At 37.4% G+C, this 13,565-nt stretch overlaps 1 pseudogene; it reads right to left on the minus strand.

Moving 5' to 3' along the window:
- Positions 1 to 7,725: 7,725 nt before the first annotated feature.
- Positions 7,726 to 8,706, minus strand: LOC147950066 (uncharacterized; annotated as a pseudogene).
- Positions 8,707 to 13,565: the final 4,859 nt, after the last annotated feature.

Genomic DNA, 13,565 nt, shown 5'->3' on the forward strand with positions numbered 1-13,565 from the left:
TTGATGGCGTATTCGATTTCTATTAATGAAAGTTTCCATGAATAGAAAGTTTCTAAAAATGTGAAGTTCTATGAATAGTTAGGACTTGTCTACTTTGGAAAGGGGATGTGAAATGCCGGAGTTGCGGCTTGCAAAGCATTTGATGCGGTGAATCAGAATATGCGAACGTATGGTACTTGTCTGTTTTATTACGCTCGTACTGATGATTTGCTGTGGATAATTGCCAAGCGGAAAAAGCTATTTATGGAGATTGTGGTTGCAAACAAATAGAACGTTCTATGAATAGTTAAAACTTGTCTATTTTTGAAAAGGGTGTGTGTAAACACCCGAATGGTTAAGATGTGTTAGAGTTGGCCTGATTAGTGGTCATGATGGTGTTGATATTCCAGTGAGGGAATATGGCTTTTTTGTAGGAAATTGTGATGTTTTACGCGGACCACGGGAGGTGGTTCGGGTCAGGAGATGCTTATAGACATTAAGACTTGTTTTCTCATGAGGAGATGATTAGTTCTCCTGGGGGAGATGATTAGTTCTTCGGAGGAGATGATTAGTTCTCCTAAGGGGATGATTAGTTTCCCTAGTGCACCGCGGGCTTGACGAGTTGCGACCCTGAGAGCGGCAGAGGAGATGATTAGTTCCCCGGAGGGAATGAGTATTTCCCCTGGTACCGAGATCTCGAGGGTGACAATCCGAGAGTGAGACGGTATGGCTCGAGGACGACGGTCTGAGAGTGCAGGCCGTGTAGTTCGAAGGTTGCGACCTGAGAACGTATAAGTGAGAGAGCAAACAATGTCTAGGATGTGGGTATGAGCATAGTGGCTGGATGAGACCTCAGAGGTCGGGTTAGATCTCGTGTTGTTGTATTGTGCTGACTAGTGAGGTCAGGGTCGAGTGGACCGTTGGGTCACGTGAATGTGCAGGCTGTTGCGACAGTTGCACGGAAGGCCTTGGCTGATAATGTTCAGTCCAGTCGGAGATTGTGTGGGCCGTGGTGACGGTTTAACGGGGGTCCTTGGTGGAGGGACGATGTTGCGGGATTCGAGGACGAATCCTTATTGGTGGGGGAGAATCGTAATGCCCGCGAACCAATCGTAACACCGTTTGCTGACGGTTCGATTGGTTTGATTTTAATCGTCCGGTTTGCGTGGTTGGTTTAAGAGAAGCCCTAAACTAGAGTTTATATGGGGAACTCGACTTATTTCGTCCTTTTTAGCCATTTTTGACAGAGAAGCAGAGAGAAGAAGGATGAAACGTTTTTTAGAGAGATTTGTGAGAGCCTTTGCTGTTCTTGAGAGTTCTATTGTTGTGGAGTGAAGATCTTGTGTTAGGAACAAAGGAGAAGCTTCTAAGTGTTGGATTCGTCGTTGTTGAGTGAGAATCTTCCTGCAAAAGAGGTGAGTGCTTGACCATGGCTGATCTAAGCCTGAGATCTCTGTTGTCTTCGCTGTTTCTTTGTGTTTTGTGGTGTTTTGCTTGTGTGGGTTGGTTGTTTTCATGTTTCCATAGGTTCCTGAGAAGTTTGGAAGAGTTTGAGAAGGTTTGGAAGCGGTTTGTAACGGAGGTTCATCGGTCGGCTTCGTGCAGATCGATTCTGCGAAGGTGGTGTCGATCGACACCATGTTGGTTGAGTGTTAGTCGACACTGACCTAGTGTCGGTCGACACTAGTGACGCGTTAGCGTCAGTCGACACCGACTTAGTGTCGGTCGACACCATACTTAACCGAGTCTTGTTTTCCTGATTTGTTGTGTTGTTTGTGTTTTGGTTGTTGGCTTTAATAATAAAATCTCAGTTGTTTGTGTGTTTAGCCCAGTAGATGGGAGGATGGCCTCACTGAGTGTTTATTAAATACTCATGCATCTCAATTTGTGTTTGCAATGCAGGTAAAGGCAAGTGTGAACGTGGAATCAAGGCGATGAGGAGGAGGATGATCTAGGATCTCATTTGTGTGTTGTTGGTTATTTATGGTTATGTGTTGGAACCTTGGTTAGAGTTATGTTAGGTTGTTGGATAGAATGGTTAGGAATGTTATTGTATTAATGATATGTTGGTTTGGTATTGTTTGTACGTTTCCGTTGTGTAAGATGGTTATGGCTAGTTTAAATGATGTTTTTGTGGTTTGGGTTGATTTAATTAAGTAGTATGGGATGCTTAATTATATATTGTATTTAAAAAAAAAACGGGTCGGGTCGTTTCAGGAAGGATGGGAAGGATGATCATAGAACGTTGAACTCGTCCAAGAGGTTGGAGAAAGCGGGCCATTCATCAGGAGACTGCACCATTGCTACTAATTTTGCGCAATCCGTCTCGAAGCTCTGACAGTCAACCCCCGCCGACAGTAAGGAATCCATCGCCCAAATCAAAGCCTGAAACTCCGAATGTAGAAGGGAAGGACTGCGACGTTTACTCCGTGCTCCCAGTAATTGCGTAATATCCTCACTATTACAAAACCACCAGCCCAAACTTGCAAAAGGATCTGACGCCTTCCAAGAACCATCAACCTGACAACAACGGGAAGGAACCCGAGACTCCGCAGGCAGATGATCTAGGGCAGACAAATAGAAAGACTTAGCCTCTTCCCATAACAACTTATCATTGTCCGCCTGATTAATAACCTTGGTTGGTTCTGCCTCACAGCCCTGAAAAACTTTTTTATTCCTATCTTCCCAAATTGACCAGACAATCCATGGTAGACGAGGACGTATACTCGGGGCGTACGCCTGGGATGACACCTGCCAAAATATAAAATCTAGATTCGTATATATTGAACCAGAAGGAAAATCCCCGGAAGTAAAGTCAATAGAAGATAGATCCCAGATCCGACGAGAATGAGAACACTCAAATAGTGCATGATTGATAGTCTTCACCTCCGAATCACAACGTTTACATAGGGTATCACACTCGAACACCCCGATGAGCAAGTCGTTCCATCACTGGAAGGGAACCAGAGCCAATCTGCCAGAAAAAATGCCAGAATAAACGGTTATGGTTTATTAACCATCGGTTGTGGTTAGAAATTTTGTTTAACCTTAACTATAACCGTTTAATAAACGGTTACATTTAAATATGGTTCCGGTTCAAGCGGTTACGGTTATATACGGTTACAGTTATTTGAGAATATGATACAGTTGATATTATTTGATGATATAATATAATTGATATTATTTATTTATAATTAATATGTTCTTATAGTGTACTCATATTTATATAAATCATATGATTCATATTAAATAAATTATTATTAGTATATTTTATTATGTTTTAAAAATATTATAAACCAAGTAAGGATTTTTGTTGGAGAAGATTTTAAACATGTGGATCTAAAACCAAATAAGCATATAGATAAAATTATCAATAATTGGATTCATGTGTTGACTATGCTGCTCTTCATGAATTTCACAAATTTTATGAGAAAAGATATAATTTTTTCTTGGAGTTTGATGGGTTAACAAGTTGTGTGGTAGTCTTAAAAAAAAGTTTTTCAGTGGAAGAACGTGAAGAGTTGACGAGGAAGAAGAAGAAAAAGAGTATAACTAAAAAACAAACGGTAAAAGTAACAATGAAAATTACCACAAATTTTGACAATGAAAATGATAATACTAATTTAATTTTTTTTATAAGATAATATTTTATTACCATCTTTAATCATATATAATTTTCATTAAAATATATCTAATAAACTCACGCATAGTGTGGGTTCAAAACCTAGTTAATTAATTAATAATCAATTAGTTTGGACGTATGATTATTAATTGAAAATCATCATTTGTTAAATTGAGAGTGATATTAGGACTTTTTCATTAAAATCTTAGAGGTGTATTAGCATAATTTTAGGGGATAAATAGCATAAATTTTTAATTTTAACTATTTTGAAAACTAAAAATGTATTTTATTTTTGTTACGGCAAAATAGAAAATGTCTTTTTTTCAGAAAATTGTTTTTTGGGCTGGAAGTTGCGCCACGTTCTCTTATTATTATTTTTTAATTGTTTTTTAGTTATTTAAATTATGAAATAGAAATCTATGTGGCAAAATTGGATTGGTAAAGTGACTTGTGCTTTATAAGATAAAGGATAAATGTATAATGAATTCTTTAATATATATATATATATATATATATATATATATATAGAATATTATCTATATGTATGTAATGAGAAGAGTAGCAGAGAGGAATTTACATGTGTTTTCTTGCAATCGTAATAATGTGTATTTCATATGAACAAATACATTAGTATTTATAGATAAAAATTGAGACAAATATTATTGTGAGTTATAATGACAATTGGGCTCCGTTTTTGTTGCTATACGTAAAGTCTTGACTTTTGCAACACTCTCCCTTGGAGTCCATTGTCATTTTTCCTTCTAATGTGTTTTGTTTCCTCGTTAAAAACCTTTGTAGGAAGCTTGTTGAGAAAAACCATAGTAAGGTAAAAAAATACAATCACACATGCTCCCCCTTGAATGACTTGATGTAACACTCTAAGATCCCGTTGATGACGCATCCCAATGCTATGGACATGTTTTCTGAATATTGAAGTAGGCAATGACTTTGTGAAAAGATCTGCTGCATTGTCAGATGACCTAACATATCTTACTTCGATTACCTTCTTCTTCTCAAGCTCTTGGGTATATGAGAAGTACTTTGGAGGGATGTGTTTAGTTCTATCGCTTTTGATATATCCTTCTTTCGTCTGAGCAACACATGCGGCATTATCTTCATATAAGACAGTTGGCTCTATATTTACGTTGATCCCTCTACTTGACATTATGTGTTGACTTATTGACTTAAGCCATACACACTCTTTACTTGCCTCATGGAGTGCGATGATTTCAGCATGATTTGAGGAAGTAGCTACTAAACTCTGGTTTTGAGAGCGCCAAGATATGGCAGTGCCCCCAACAGTAAAAACATATCCAGTTTGTGATCGAGCTTTGTGTGGATCTGATAAATATCATGCATCTGCAAAACCCACCATTTTACCCTTTCAGTCTTTAGGGTAAAATAATCCTAAATCAATAGTTTTGAAGGTAACGAAAGACATGTTTTATCCCATTCCAATGCCTTTGTGTAGGGGATGAGCCGAACCTTGCCAAAAGGTTAACTGCAAATGATATATCAGGCCGAGTGCAATTTGCAAGGTACATTAGTGCTCCAATTGCACTTAGATATAGTACTTTAGGACCAAATATCTCCTCATTTTCTTCATGTGGTCGGAAGGGATCCTTTTCAATATTAAATGATCTAACGACCATTGGTGTACTGAGAGGATTTGCTTTATCCATATGAAAGCGTTTTAAAACACTTTTAGTGTATGTGGATTGGTGTACAAATATTCCCTTATGAGAATGTTCAATCTGTAAACCAAGACAAAACTTTGTTTGTCCGAGATCTTTCATCTCAAACTCTCCTTATAAATAATTTGTTGCTTTCTGTATTTCCTATTGAGTTACAATGATATTTAGATCATCAACATAGACCGCGATAATTACAAATCCGGATATTGTTTTCTTGATGATCACACAAGGGCATAGAGGATTATTCACATATCCTTCTTTAGTTAAGTGCTCACTAAGACGATTATACCACATACGCCCAGATTGCTTTAAACCATATAATGATCTTTGTAATTTTATTTCACATAATTCTTTGGGTTTAGAAGCTAACATTTTAGGCATATTAAATCCATCAGGGATTTTCATATAGATATCACTATCTAATGATCCATATAAATATGCCGTTACAACATTCATGAGACGCATCTCTAGATTTTTATCAGCTTCCAGACTTATTAAAAATTTAAACGTGATAGCATCCATTACAGGAGAATATGTTTCCTCGTAATCAATCCCAGGTCTTTGAGAAAAACCTTGGGCCACAAGACGAGCTTTGTACCTTGTTATCTCGTTTTCTTCATTACGTTTTCGGAAAAAAACCATTTATAACCAACAGGTTTTACACCCTTAGGTGTGGCCACAATTGGTCTGAATACATTTTTTTTGTTAAGAGAATCAAGTTCGACTTGTATTGCATCTTTCCATCTTATCCAGTCATGTCTATTTTGATATTCATATATGAACTTGGTTCTGGATCTTCGATTTCTTCATTTATTTCCTTTGAAACAAGATAGGAGAAAACATCATCCATTTTCTTTTGATTCCATATCTTTCCACTATAAATATAGTTGATAGAAATCTCATGATTTTCTTCAGATTCATGATGCTCTATATTGGTGGAAGAGTCATGGTTCATTTTTTCTATAATATTTTCTGACATTTTGGGAGTGTCATATTTTTCGACTTCCTTTCTTTTTCTAGGATTTTTATCCTTTGCACCAATTGGTCTACCGTGCTTTAAGCGTATTCTTGACTCATGTGTTTCATCAATTTTTCCATGTTCTTGTGCGATTTCAATTCTAGCAGGACCATTTTCTGCTGGTATATGTGATTCAGTTACTGTTTTGTTATCTACAAATGCATCAGGTAGTTGATTGCCTATACTCTGTAAATGCATAATTCATCTAACTTCTAGTTCTGTCTGCTTTGTGGGAGGATCAAGGTGTAATAGTGATGGTACACACCATTTGATATCCTTTTCCATCTTTTTATTTTCTCCCCTAGAACCGGAAATTCTTTTTCATCAAAATGACAACCTGCAGAACGTGCAGTAAATACGTCACCAGTTTGAGGTTCTAGGTATCGTATAATTGATGGAAAGTCACAACCAACATATATACCCAACCTTCTCTATGGTCCCATTTTAGTATGTTGTGGAGGTGCAATCGGTATATATACCGCACAACCAAATATTTTTAGATGAGATATATTTGGTTCTCGGCCAAATGCTAACTGTAGTGGAGAATATTTATGATATGCACTTGGCCTTATGCGTATAAGTGGTTCAGCATGCAAAATATCATGTCCCCATATTGAGGTTGGTAGTTTTAATCTCATGATCAATGGTCTTGCAGTTAATTGCAGACGTTTAATTAAAGATTCTGCCAATCCATTTTGTGTATGCACATGGGCTACATGGTGTTCAACATAGATTCCAGTTACCATACAATAATCATTGAATTCTTGGGACGTGAATTCACCATCGTTATCTAGGCTAACTCCTTTAATTGGATAATCAGGAAACATAGCTCCTTTAATTGAATTTATGTATATATGGTGTAAACCTGACTAGAGTCTTGGTAATTTTTCCAATACATGTGTTTTCCTGATTTTTTAGAAGTAATGTACATGTACTTCTTTCCATTCTCAGTTGCAGACTAAGTGTCATATCCATGAAGGTATATGACTAAGTGTCAATACATTGTTTATCAAAAAAAATTTCCCGTTAGGTAATGCAAAATTTGCTTTACCAGTCCCTTTGATTAAGTTTGTGAGACCTGATATTGTGTTAACAATAACTTTTGTTGATCTTAGATCCGAGAAATATTTTTTATGTTTCAGGATAGTGTGCGTTGTTCCACTATCTGGTATGCAAATGTCTCCAAGATTTGTCTTGGATATTGTTCCACTTGTATTGTGATCCATTTCCTTTTTTCTAAAATAAATATAATCGGTTAATTAAAAATTGAAACAATTTTATTCATGAAACATAAATCACACAATAATCATACATGATAGGTAATAGAAGCACACAATTATGAGAAATTTGAAACAAACATAGACTTATTTATGGCATAATTATTGGAAATTCGAGTTTCATAAGATAAGCATTTAGTTCTCTGCAAGGACATCCTCATCGAGGTCGTTGGTGAAGTCAGTAGCCTCGAGGTGGGTTGTACCCTCAGAATGTTCAGCAAGGTTCACTTCCTTTCCTTTGCCCTTAGCGGATTCTTTGTATAGAGCACAAATATGTGTAGGGGTTCGACATACCTGAGACCAATGTCCCTTAGTGCTACATCTGAAACAAGAACTCTCCCGTTTCTGGGAGGTGTTTGCTTGGATTTCTTTTCCTTTCAGACATTATTCAGAGCGAATCCATTGGTATGACTTCCTGCTCTGAGGGTTATAGTTTCTCCCACGTCCACGATAGTTTCGGCGGCCACGTCTTCGAAAAGCTCTATTTTCTCTCTCCGGATTTTTAACTTCCAATGCATTAACCTCAGGGAAAGCTTTGGAAACGGTGGGTCGAGACATGTGATTCTTGATGAGGAGCTCAATATTCTTTTTAGCTATTAAGAGCACCACAATCAAATCTGAGAATTTGGTGTATCAACACAACCTATATTGTTGTTGCAAAGTAATATGATTCTTGTGAAGCGTGGTGTACGTTTTCTCAAGCATTTGAAATTCAGTGATGGTTTCACCACAATATCTTAGTTTGGCGACAATCCCCAACATCTCGGAATTGTAATTCATCACCTTTTCAAAGTCTTGGAATCTTAGACTTTGCCATTCATCCCGAGCAAGTGGGAGAGTTATGTCCCTTTGATGGTCAAATCGATCCTTCAGGGACTTTCACAGCTCTTTGGGATCTCTCATGTGTGCATAGTCATATATGAATTTTTAAAATAGGTGTCTTCTAAGAAAGATCATTGATTTTGTCTTTTCTTGGTCCGTCGATTTATTAGTCTCTTTTATGATTTCAGTTAACCCATAAGACTGTAGATGTAATTCGACATTGGTAGTCCAAGATATAAAGTTAGCTCCAATGATGTCTAAGGCCGGGAATTGGAGTTTCTCGATGTTTGTCATTTTGTTTTTCTTCCTTTCTATAAAATAAAATCATAAAAACATAGTTAGAGATTTTATTTATTATAATTTTAAAACATAGGAGGTGTTTGCATAAGTAGCGCAATTACAAAAAATACAATTACATAAAACAGTAAAATAAAAACCATCAAAAACTCTTCAGGAGAAAACTCTCCAAAAATGAAACCGTAAATAGCAAGAGTTATAAAACCTATTACAAAAACTAAGAATGGATGAATCATTTTTTCTAGTAAAACAAACTTATTCTATAGGAAGATTATTGAAAGAGATGAAAATTTTGTGTAAAATAGATGAGTAAAAATGAGTGTATATAGTGAAGTGACCTTAGTGCAGTAACCAAATGTAAGTCCTTAATGCACAAGGCACCATCACACCTGGGATCGAGTCTCGCTCCCTACGAATGTAGGGATTAGGCTAATAGGTCGACCTGTTGTGGCCCAATAATTGATAAAAAAAAGAGTGTATATGTAGTTTAATTTCACTGTTCTTTAGCCTTTAAGTAGCCGTTTGAAAAGTGAAAAATATTAAAATTTATTTATTTTTTCACTTATGATCGATGAGATTTAAAATAATAAATCAAATTATTTTCTAAGAAATTTTATTTAAGTAATACATGTATAATGAATTCTGTAATATATATATGTATGTAAGAGAAGAGTAGTAGAGAGAGAGGAATTTACATATGTGACAGATTTTAGTTTTGCAAATTTTATGAATAAAATTTTTTAAAACATATATGATTCATGTCTATATGGTATTTATTATTGTACCTTAATATTATAATACAATATACAATACTCATACTGGGAGATAACTTTGTTTGATATAAGCTAATACAACAAATAAGAATTAGCTTATTTATTATTGTACCTTAAAAAAATATAGTTAACTTATTTAAGATTATATATACATAGATGCTGGTTCAAATCTTTCAATTTAAGTTTTTTTTTTACTTAAACTATTTAATATTTGTGTATTTGACATAATTTTAAACATATCCATTTCCTGTATAAACTCTTTCCATGTTTCCAAACATTTCTTCAGATCATTGTACATGTTGTCCACTTTAATATCCATCTCTTGAGCAATTAATAAACTTGGTCTTCGGGGTTCTCAACATATGTGACTGATTGACTCTATAGTTACATATGTACGTGATCCTTGTAATTTTGATTGAAACCTTGGTTTTGGTAATTCCCTTGAATGTAGCTTATCTCTTCACTCCTTTCATGTCAAACACTGACTACAAGAAAACAGCCATAAACCAACGGTCATATTTGTCGGTAACCCGTCGGAAACGACCTAAACCGATGGTTTAAAGAAGACATCAGTCCGTCGGTTCCAGAGCGTCAAGAAAATTAAATCTGTCGGGAATCCGTCAGTAGCTCCAACAGATTTCCAACAGCATATTATTACAACGAGTTACCAATGGTTTTTGTTTCCGACGAAATGGCGACAGATATTGTTGTTGAGATGTAGATGTTGAGGACCCGTCAGAATAATAAGCGACAGCCATTGATGACTTCCCGACAGATTCTTTTGCCTTGACTAGTTTCTACAGATTCTACACCCTTTGCCTTGACTAGTTTCTTTTGGATCTGCATTAGATTTCTGTAGATCTACTGTCTCCTTTCCTTCTTCTCCAAGATGTGTCTGTGGTTTATCAGACCTCTAGTAGTTTCTATGCCTCTCCGTCAAGTTCATTCTAGCTTATGCTAGGGATCCTGTCTTACTGAAGACTATGTTCACTGATCTATGAGCAACCAGGCCATGGATAAGAACTAAAGTTGTCCCTGGTTTCGCTATCTGGCCCTCTCCTCTCGCAACTTGCTAGTTCCCCAAGACGGTATCAAATCAGCTGGTTTCACCAGAAACTTCCCTGTCGATGACCATATCTCGGCAACTCATCTTGAATCACAAAGACCTATCTCCCGTTATGGGAAGGATTCTACTCTTCCTCTGCTCGTGAATGTTTCTGCTAATAAATCTGGGTATATTGTAATCGGGTTGAAGACGGAGCAGCGCCTATCCCCCGATCTGACTTTGTCTCTGGATCGAGATTTTTCTCACCTCTACGGGAAGATTTCCTTGGTGTCTCCGAACCTGCCTACTCCGACGGAACCACCAGATCTATCTGTTCCATCTCAGACTCAGATCTCCATTGTCTTTCATTCCTCACTTAGTCATCACCCCTCTCCGCTGCGACTGAGATTTATCTTACCTTGGTTCATCCTTTCTCACGCATTCAAATCCCAGCCTGGTCTCGCTTGCACCGTCGGCGTTAGACTTCTCTTGGGAGTTTCCCAAAGACTCTTACCAGCGTGTATCACTGCCGACATCGCCTCTGCATCCTCCATCGATTCAAAGCTCAGACGAAGCAATTTGCTACTGTCGACACCTGTCCTTGGATCTGTTACGGGTCTCCTGCCTCCGCCTTTTACCTCGGCTACCAGACCAGATCCATCGAATTCACCAGGTACCTTTGAACCACCTCGGAAAGCTTTGCCGACGTATGTTCTGGTGTCGCTGTTTAGTTACCGCATCCTATCGCTTACCTCTACGAAATTTTGGCGAGAAAGAAGAGCTGAAATTCTAATAGTGATGGGCCGACTTTTCACTACTTTGGTTTTGGGCCAAAGCTTAATTGTCCTTCTATTGGGCTCGTGGAATTCAATAAGGTCACTATTTGAAAGGTTCCAATTAAATGAACGGTGGTCAAGGAGTATTTCTATTCTTTTATCTCACTTCCCTCTTAATGAGGTGCTTCCGCTACTAAAATTTAGATTTATTCAAATCAATAATGTCAGTACGGTGGGGTTTGATACTCCCTCTGGAACTAACATATGAGAAATTTAGCATGGAATTTTCAAGGGGCGAGAGCTAAAGAACCTTCTCGTCGACTGAGAAAAATGTGCCACATGTACTATCCAGGTTTTATGTTTCTGTCTAAGACCAAGGATGATAAGATATTTCTGCAAACTTTGCAAGTTGAGCTAGGATTTGATAATCTGCAAACTGTTGAACCTGATGACACTAGTGGAGGTCTAGCTCTTTTCTATTCGAGATACTATCTGGTTAAGTTTTTGTTGTTAGATGATCGATTGATCGACATTGAAACTATCATTAATGAAAACCGAGTTTTTATGCCTTCATTTACTGAGATCTTGTTGGCTAATAGCGTCTATTCGTTCGACTCCGAAATTTTTTTTGCGCAAATTCATGTTTGATAAAAGATGGATTGATAAAACCAGAATAAAGGAAGCAGTTCAAAAAGGATGGAGTGTAGGGGGAACTTGGGTGAAATGCCTCTTATCGAGAAGAATCCGAAATTGTCGAAGAGTCCTGTCCATATAGCAGAAATCAACTATTACAAATTCGGAGAAGCTTATCAAGGAACTCCAGACTAAGATTGACGAAGCATATGAGGCCGAGCTTACAATGACGGAAGAAATCCTAGCGTTAAAAAGCGACTATGCGAGGCTTACAAGGAAGAGGAAATGTTTTGGTACCAAAAAAGTCGTTAAGACTGGTATGCAGAAGGAGATAAGAAAACTAAATTCTTCCACGCTTCGGTGAAGCAAAGACGTGCAAGGAATAAAATTACTGGCCTTCTTGACCGAAATGGAATTTGGGTGGATAATGAAGAAGGGTTAGAAGAAGTCGCCATTGAATATTTTGATAATTTATTCTCCTCCTATAATGTGAGAGATCATTCTCTTGTTCTTAGGGACGTCCGTTCCATGGTTACATCAGCCATGAACGACTTTTTAACTAAGGATGTTACATAAACGGAAGTTAGAAAAGCATTGTTTTCACTCAAGCCAGGAAAGGCTCCAGGGCCAGATGGGATGACCGCTCTTGTCTTTCAGTGCTTCTGGGATATAAAAAAAATGATCTCATTGATATGGTGAAGAATTTCTTCAACTCTGGTTTTTTTGATGGCAAGGCCTGGGAAAATAAATCGACCCGAAATACCCGAACCTGACCCCGACCGATTATGTCTAAATAACCAATCGGTTTTCGTTTTCAATTAACCACATATATCGGGTATTACCCGAACCGAAGATACATGTTTATTACCCGAGAACAATTATACACGATATCCCTAACATTATCACATATGATTTGATTTCATAAAATCGTTTGCCACTTTTCCTTATTCTCCTCCTTCGAATCCTTGTGAATTTTCCTAAGAAATCATAACCATGTCGAACTTGCCAGATTTTGTCTGATTTCAAGAATCTTTTGGTTTTATAAACCAAACCCTCAAACTGGTTTTGTGGGTACATTTCAGGTTTTTGTTGGTACTTTGGATACACTACAGGTTTCTTAAAGTCAATACCCAAATAACCCGAACCCGATAGGAACCGAACCTGACCCCGGCCCGAAATTATGTGAACACCTGTTCGGATCCTATATTAGTAAACCCGAAAAACCTGATCCCAAATTACCCGAATCTGAACCTGACCCGAACACCCAAATGCCCAGGCCTATAGAAATGTCAGGATTTTGTCAATAATAAAAGCAAGACCAATATATGTCTTATACCTAAGGGAGATAGACCTATGAGAAATGTCAGGATTTTGTCCCATTAGCTTATGCAATGTAAGCTATAAGGTGATATCGAAGATCTTGAGTTTTCGACTAAAAACATTTCTTCCAGAATTTATCTCTGAGACACAATCTGCTTTTGTAGCAGGACAATTAATAACCGACAACATCCTCATCGCTCAAGAAAATTTCCATGCCCTTCACTCTAACTCGGTTAATAGGAAAAAATTTATGGCTCTCAAAACGGACATGAGTAAAGCATACGATAGGGTGGAATGGCGATTCCTCCA

The sequence above is a fragment of the Camelina sativa genome, chromosome 1, assembly GCF_030686135.1.
Source record: "Camelina sativa cultivar CO46 ecotype springtype chromosome 1, ASM3068613v1".
In the NCBI taxonomy this organism is placed as follows: Eukaryota; Viridiplantae; Streptophyta; class Magnoliopsida; order Brassicales; family Brassicaceae; genus Camelina; species Camelina sativa.